We start from the raw sequence: 8,499 nt of genomic DNA on the forward strand, positions 1-8,499 counted from the left end.
CTGGTTTAATAATAGTAAAAAAAAATTTGAAGATTGTACGTAAAAAATACAACAACAAAGCTTTATCTCATTAAGTGGAGTCTTCTATATAGATCAAATGATATTATTGTGCCTTATCATGTATCATATTTATAGTTAGATTGTTGAGACGTAGATCTTTTTTGATCACCTCATGTATGATTCTTTTTAGGTCTTCCTCTATCATTCACTACTTGTCCACCCACCCTCCTAACTTGGTGGTCTGATAATCTTCTTCTCACATGTCCAAATTATTTGAGACGAGATTCTACCATTTTTTTCTACAATAGGAGCTACTCCAACTTTCTCTCTTATATCTTCATTCCTCATTTTATCCATATATGTGTGGCTGCTCATCCATCTCAGCATTCTTATTTCTGTCACACTTAACTTATGTTCATGCTTATCTTTTGACACCCAACACTCTGTTCTATATAACATAGTGATGAATCCATTTTTGATGATAATTTTTAGTTTGAAATAATTGGATTTCATCACATAAACTTCTATTTATTCATTTAAATAGCATGCTTTTGTGGATTTTGTCTCAATTGTACCTAATTGTTAAAAATATGCTTTTTGTTGAAATGCTCATGTTGAATATGGAGTAGATTCTCATTTCTTAACTTGGAGATTGAGGAACTAAGATCTTAGAGTCATTAATGTCCAACATTGAATAGTAATTTTAGGTTGTTAGTTGATCTTGTTTCTACTAACGCTAGCTTTTTACCAAGTCTAATTAGTAAGTTAGCTGGATTTGTGGATTAAGACCAATTATGCCTACTTGACTTTTTCTATTGTTTAAGGGTTAACTAAGTGGGATTAACTCATTGTAATGCCATGGTTGTGGTTATGACAAGGATAAGATACCTTAACTCTCAATCCCTAGTCAAGGCCCCCTTGTTATGCATTTGAATTACATTCCTCATTAGCTCATTGCTTCAATCTTCTATAGTTTAATTTAATTGTCTTTTAGTATAGTGGTAGCTTAGTATTACTTTCCATTCATGCTTGCTTAGATAATTGTTTTGCTTGTTTTTTAAGTCTAATCTTGGCCATCTAATTGTTTTTGGTTCATTTAATTTCTAATCTCTTTAATTTTCATTTTTATGCATGAAAACCTCTGAGTTCACAACCAATGATGCATACTTAATTGCTAATACAAGAGAGAATGACCCTGGATCAACACTTCCAGTTAATTGTTTTGTAGCTTTGTGACATACTTGTTTAAACTTTGATTCGTGTTGTTTGTTGGTTTGGAGCTATACTTTTAACGAATCCATCCTTTCAAACTAGCGAAACTCCTAACTAACATCCAGCGCGCACCACATAGTCAGTCTAATGACAATGCGATAAAATGTCCTTTTAAGTTTTAAAGGTACTTTTTTTTGTTGCATATAAAACCAGATGCACTCACCATTTTAACCAACCTGCTTGTATCCGATGTTTTATATCCTCCTTAATTTCTCTATTATCCTATATGATATACCCAAATATTTGAAACACTTTTCTTATAGAGGATAGTTTCTCCAATTTTTACTTTTGTATTATTATTTTCTCCTCGTCTATCAAACTTACATTCTATATATACCATCTTGCGGCTTATACTTGAACCGTATCTCTCTAAAGCTCCTCTCCATAACTATAGGTTCTGATTTAAATCTTTTCTTATTTCTCCTATAAGGACGACGTCATCAGAAAAAAGCATGCACAATGGTATTAGTTCATAGAAATGCTCGGTAACTGATACGGAAAAATTTAATTTCACGTAATTACCAGCAAGTATACCAGATCGTATCAAGTAGTAAGACTCATAAGAGTGAGGTCGATCCCACGGAGATTAGTGGATTAAGCAATTTTAGTTAAATGACACTCTAGTTAGGCAAAAAAATTGTGATTTCTTGATATATTCAACATGAAAGTAAAGTGCAGAATTATAAATGACAAGAAATTGAAATGACTGAAAGTAAAAGAGAATGAATTAAATGACTGAAAATGTAATAATAGAAACTTAAAGTACAAGAAAATAAGAACTAAAATGTAAATAGCAAAAGCGTAAATTGTAAGAAAGTAAAAGCTGAAATGTAAATAGTAGAAATGATAAATTGCAGGAATGTAAACAAGGGAATTATGTAGTGGGTAGTTAGGAATTTAAAAGAACAGAAGTAAAGAATTATGATAGGTGAGATCACTAGGGATCATAGTATTGACTTCTCATGAATTAATGGTGATCAATTCCTTCTCAATCATGTGAATAGATCTATGACGGATTGTGAATAATTGAATCCCAATCTCTTAGTAATTCAATTTCTCTTATCACAAACAATTGCCAATCTCTTGATCTAATTGCTCATAAGAAGACGTGAAGATCAATTGCTAATCCTAAATGCCACATAATTCCCAGGATTTCAATTCAGGGTGGTTGCATCTCACATACCTACCCAGAATATATCAATCAAGAGAATTATGAGAGGATAAACTCCAAACTAAATTCTATGACTCCTTTCTCAAGTTCATCACACAATTCAAATAGATTCAATCCCTCTCTCAATAGTAATTAAATCTGTGAAGAACAAGAGTCTCCTCTTAGATAAATGTACTTAAATTGAGAAGAAAATAAGAAGTATTAATTCATTGAAAACCAACAGAGCTCCTCCCTCTAGTGAAAATGGGGTTTAGTGACTCATAGCTCCAAGTACAAACAAAAATCTAAAATTGGAAATTAAACTAAGCATCAGAATGAAAAGAAAAGAAAACTGTAAATCAAAAGTGAAAACTGAAAGTGATATAAAGTCTTAGCAGAAAGTAAAGTGCAAAAGTACAAAACGATCTAAAAGAAAAAGAAGCTAAAAAAGAAGATCCAGCCGAAGCCCCAAATAATTCAAGATGCCACCTATTTATACTAGTGTACATGCTTCTTCAGGTGTACTTGAAAATTCTTCAAAGTGGGCTATTTGGTTCATGAAAAATTCTGCTCCCAGGCTGGCGTAGCGTTTTTGAGAGGGTGTAGCGCTCGTGTAATCATGCGTACGCGTCACTCACGCGTACGCGTCATCATTGTATTTAGCACTTGTCACGCGTAGGCATCACCCACACGTGCGCGTCATCTTCAGCGCTCTTTGAAAAGAGCATAGTGCTCGCGCCCAAAGGCACTCTTCCACGCGTACGCCTCGTCCATGCGTGCGCGTGGCCTTGTAGAAACTTCACCCTCACACGTACGCGTCATCCACTCGTGCGTGTGCTCTTCAAAAATGTCAAATTCTTGTGTACGCTTTATCCATGCGTGTGCACGACCCTTCAAAAATATCACTTTCACACGTACGCGTTATCCACACGTACGCGTCACTGGCCAATTTTAAATCCCAACTTTGAAACTATTGCAGGCGCCCTTTAGTGAAGAACGTAGTGCCAAAGGCGCTCCTCCTGGATACACAGAGCGCTCTTGAAGGAGAGCATAGTGCCAAAGGCGCTATCTTGGTAATGTATGGTGGAGAACGTAGTGCTCTTTAAACGAGTGTAGCGTTACCCTGGGCTTTGAAGCGCCCTTTGCAAGAACGCTGCGCCAAAAGCGTTCTCCCCCTCTGTTCCTGGTCACAAAGAAATAACAATACATCAAAGCTCTATCTCTTATGCAACTAATTTTTGATAAATCACTCATTCATACTTTTCTTGAGTTAATTGCATAGAATTGATAAAAAATCATTTAGTCCTTGACACATTAGTGCATGAAGATAAAATTCATCAAAGTGCTTGTTTATTTCAAAGAAAATGCATGAAAGTAAGCTAAAATTAATTAAACTAACTAGCTAATCTAGCTAAGATGTAAACACATCACAACACCAAACTTAAAACCTTGGTTGTCCTCAAGCAAGAAAAGAATTATGCACAAAGGTTTCTTTTAATTGGAATGAATTGATGAATAGCTTATAATGCCTTGGTGAGTGAAGTGATTAAGTGATAGTGGGGTGAACTCTGAATTATATGTTCATGCAACGTTTCCAGTGCTTATTAGTCCTTACATTTTGGAAGTCTTAGATCTTAGGATTTTCATTCAAATGATATTGTGGAAGTCTCTTTATAGATATTCAACTTGAAGCAGCATTTATTTTCAATCATTTTTCTTTTCTTTTTGTATCTTGGCCTCGACTCTAGGTGTCATGTCTCAAAGTGGCTTTTTAAGATAAGTGATGAATCCATATTTGACGATGTATTTTGGTTTGATGAATGGATTTCATCACATAAACTCACACTTATTCACTAAAATAGCATGCTTTTGTATTTTCTCCTTAAATTGTGCTTGATTATGAGAACATGCTCTTTTGTGCTTATTTTGACTAATTTTATTCCATTTACCTTCCATTCGATACCTTGATATTATTTGTGAGTGATTTCAGATGAATAAGGTAGGAATGGCTTGGTGGGAATGAAAGAGGAGTATGCAAAAAGGAGAAAGCATGAAGAAAACAAAGGAGGAGAGCTCAGCCATGCGTGCGTGCGCACAAGGATACGTGCGTACGCACAAGAAGGACATCAACATGCATGCGTGCGCACAACCACCTGTGCGTATGCACAAGAACCCAAGCGGAGCGAGTCCAGAGCATCGCGAAGTGTGTGTGCGCACAAACCTCTATGCGTACGCACAAGTGGAAATTCAGCGAGGTGTGCGGACGCACACGTCTGTGCGTCCGCACAGGTCCAAGTGCGTGCCTTCATTAAAAATACATATGCACTCGCGTTTTGGGGGTCTCTAGGCCCATTTCTGAAGTGATGAAGGCTAGTTTGAGAGGATCCATTGCCAGTTTGGACTATACTCACAACGGAATTACTTTATCTAGTCTTCCGAATTGGCATAAATTCTCGTCTATCAAATTGGCGCCGTTGCCAGAGAGCTAGCGTCATGAGTGCTATATTTTGGTTGTTGTTAATATGTGAATAGTGTGAATATGTACTTTTTGGTTGTTTGTTTGCTTTTGTTGGTAATTAGAATTTTTGTTTATTTTGTTAATTGATGTCTTTGGTTTTTATTTCCAATTTCTTCTATGAGTTATCACCCTCTTGGTTTGGAGTATTGGTTGTGATTATTTTGTAGGGCTTGATAACTTCAAATCTTGGATTGCATCATGGGATTGGAGCATCCATTTTGGAAAGAGCAACCTCCTCCATACTACAATGAGCCAAACCCTCCCCAATATGCACATCCAAATCAAGGATATGGTGGATCTCACTTAGATTATGCACCTCCACCGCCATATGCCTATAGCCCATACCCTCAACATAACCTTCAATCACCATATTTTCAAACACCACACCAATACCAACAACCACATTCTTACATACCACCTCAATATACCTACCAACATGAGTCACCTTCCACACATATAACCTTTCCTCCAAGTAATAAAACTCATTTTTCACCACAATGTGAAGTCCTTCCACCCTTGACCCAAGAACCACAAGACCTTCAAGCCTTTCTCCAAGAGCAAGAAGGATTCTGAAGGACACAAGGGCAATTCATGGCTACCATAGCCAAAGCGGTGAACCGCTTGGTTCTACTTCGCTCATCCGATCAAGGCACTTCTCCTGAAGAATGTGAAGGATCAACTAAAGAGTGTAGTGAAGAGGAAGGGTTAGAGCTTGAAATGCAACATGAGGAGGAAGGTGAGATATGTGAACTGGAGGAGAGAAAGAGAGATATGAGGGAGATTGATCAAGAAGAGGATTCCATCATTGATGATTTTTTATCCTCCTTGGTCAATCCCCTTAATGATCCTAATGAGCCTTTTCCTATTGAGTTTGAGAAGGATATGGAGGTAGACTTCTCACAATCTCCATGTTATGATTTGAGTGATGGGGAAGAGGAAGTTGGTGAAGAAGTAATTCCAGTCCAAGAACATATTGAATGGGTGGCAATTTCACCTATGAGCTTCATTGGCCCCATCAATATACTATCTTGGAAACGGACCACCAACTCAAGGTCTTTCTTAGGTTGGTGAGTGGTAGAAAAAGGAATATTGGTAGCCAAAGGACTCCAAGGATTATCAACAAGATTAATTCAAGAATCGGAGTTCAAGTGGTGTGTAGAGCACAATTGGGTGATTTTAGGAGAATGTTGGGTTGCTACAAAGGTCGCTTGAGAGCTTTTCTATCCGGCTTAGAGCATAGAGATCAACAAGAAGGTGACCGGGTGCCTAGAATATGGGTTCCCGGAGGAACCTCAAAGTGCAAGCTTGGATGGAGGTTCAAGGAGGAGTGGAAACATAAGCCACCCTAGCAAGAGTCTCCACAAAAAGTCCAACTTAGGACTATAAACCAAAGTGCTAGGTGGGAGACACCCCACCATGGTAATATCTTTCTTACCAGGCTGTGCATGCGCACAAAACTGCGTTCTTCGCCACCTGTGCGGACGCACCAGCTTGTGCGTCCGCACGCACCTTAACATGCCCTCTGGTCGCAGCGCCAGCACACTCTGTGCGTGCACGCTGCCTTGTTTTCTTGGACTTGTGCGTGCGCACCAGCTTGTGCGAACGCACGCCCTGTCCCTTTTGTGCTTTCTATGAGGCTGCACAGACGTGTGCGTCCGCATGCGAGCTTGCAGCTCCTCTGGTGGGAGCGTTAGCACAGCTTGTGCGCATGCACCCCTGCTTTCGCTCTGTGCGTGCGCACGGACCTGTGTGAGCACGCACACATGATCCATCCCTTACAAAAAAAAACTTCTGTGCGCACGCACAGGCTTATGCGTGCGCACACTTCTTACACCCCCTTCTGTCCAGAGTGTTCGCATGACTTGTGCGGACGCACCCCTCCCCTTTTCACCTAGTGTGTGAATGCACACAACGCACAAGTGCTGCTTTGGGCAAAATTTTTATTTCTTTTCCATTTAAGCCCTAACGCACTTCTGCCCTCTCCACCTGTCTCTTTTCTTGCTTCTTCCATGTTTTTCGTCTTGTTTTATATTAATCTTCATTGCATTTCATTTTTATTTTAGTTATTATATTAGTTTTACTTTAGTTGTTTCTATTTAAATAAGTTGCAAGTGTTTGTTTATTAGCGATAGGGTTGCCTCTTGATACAATGCACTTATATTTTGCTTTAATATGCAAGTACCTAGCGAATTTGAATCCTCATGTTTTGATTGTACCACTAGGGCAAATTATATAAGTGCATTGGATTAAGTGATTTGAGTTGAAATTACTTGTTCATCATGATTTTCATATTAAAAATCATCACATGTCCGGTACTTGTTCCTTGTTAATGCTTTGCATTTGTTTGAGTGACCTAACTTGATTCTTATCAAGCTTATCACTTTTTGTAACAAGTACCCTTCCATGTGACTTTTTCATTATGCTTCGTGATGAGTAGGGAGTTTTCGTTCATTATTGAATTGGTTGTTGTTTATTGTGCTATTTTATATTAATCTTGCGCTTTAACTTGCACAATTACAATAGCCAATATCTTAATCACTCAATTAACTTTCATAGTCACCTAAGGTTGCTTGTGCCTTAAGTTTTGCTCATTCTCCACTTGCAACCTAGGTTACCTAATTGAGGGACATATGGTAATTCTTTTGATTGTGTGATCCCCATTTACCCGGCCAATGTGTGTTGTTCTAAACCGTGCACACTTAGAACACACACATTGTCATACCACACACATCTCACTTTTCCTCAATTGTGTTTATTTGTTTACATAGCAACCGGAACCCCTGAGCCCACCATCTGAAGGTGGAGCTTCATAGCTCCTCACCACTAGATTTTGTTTGTGCATGGAGGACTGTGCAAAGCTTAAGTGTGGGGGAGGATTCGTCATTTTGGAGTGTAAACTTTCTTTTCCCAAACACCTTGCACTTTATTTTTACTTCTTTTAGTAGGTTTCTTGTATATATTTGGAGTGTTTTTGACTGTTGCATTGCATTTTCTTTTGGTATATATATCATAGTTTATTTCTAGCTATTGCATGTTACATTTTTGCATCTTTTTCTTAGTATATATTTTATAGATAGAAGTTGTGATTGGATGATGTGAATAGTATAGCACCTAGTTCAATTTTGTCCTAATTGTTCATGTTACTTTTTGGTTGTTGAAAATTAGGAATAGATCTAGGAAATTTTTGAAAAATTGCATCCATCACAACATACATACGCATATAAGAATAATTTTCGTGAAAAACAATAAGGATTTCCAAGAATTTTGTTTCAAGGGCATTCTATTGAATTGATTTGGAAAATTATTTTTACACTTGCTTGAATGATTTTTTTATGGAACATAGTGATGACATGTCACCATGTCATGTTTTTCTATGTTTATTCATACAAGAAATTGATGATTTGTACTTGAATAATGAATGCTTTTGTACTTAAATGGTATATTTTCTTGATCTTTTAATTTTATAAATCTTGTAGGAAATAAGAAGAAAAAGAAGCAAAGAAGCACAAAATAAGCTAAAAAGGAGAAAAAAAGAGCTTTGGGGAACACTTTGAAGTTG

At 37.5% G+C, this 8,499-nt stretch overlaps 1 long non-coding RNA gene across 1 annotated transcript in view; it reads right to left on the reverse strand.

The window, feature by feature from the left end:
- LOC110263371 overlaps positions 1-527 on the reverse strand; it is a 9,140-nt gene extending 8,613 nt beyond the window's left edge. The window contains exon 1 of the long non-coding RNA XR_002348900.1: positions 517-527. This is a non-coding gene — a long non-coding RNA (uncharacterized LOC110263371). The remainder of the gene's footprint in view (positions 1-516) is intronic.

This window comes from Arachis ipaensis, chromosome B06 (genome assembly GCF_000816755.2).
Source record: "Arachis ipaensis cultivar K30076 chromosome B06, Araip1.1, whole genome shotgun sequence".
Classification (NCBI taxonomy): domain Eukaryota; kingdom Viridiplantae; phylum Streptophyta; class Magnoliopsida; order Fabales; family Fabaceae; genus Arachis; species Arachis ipaensis.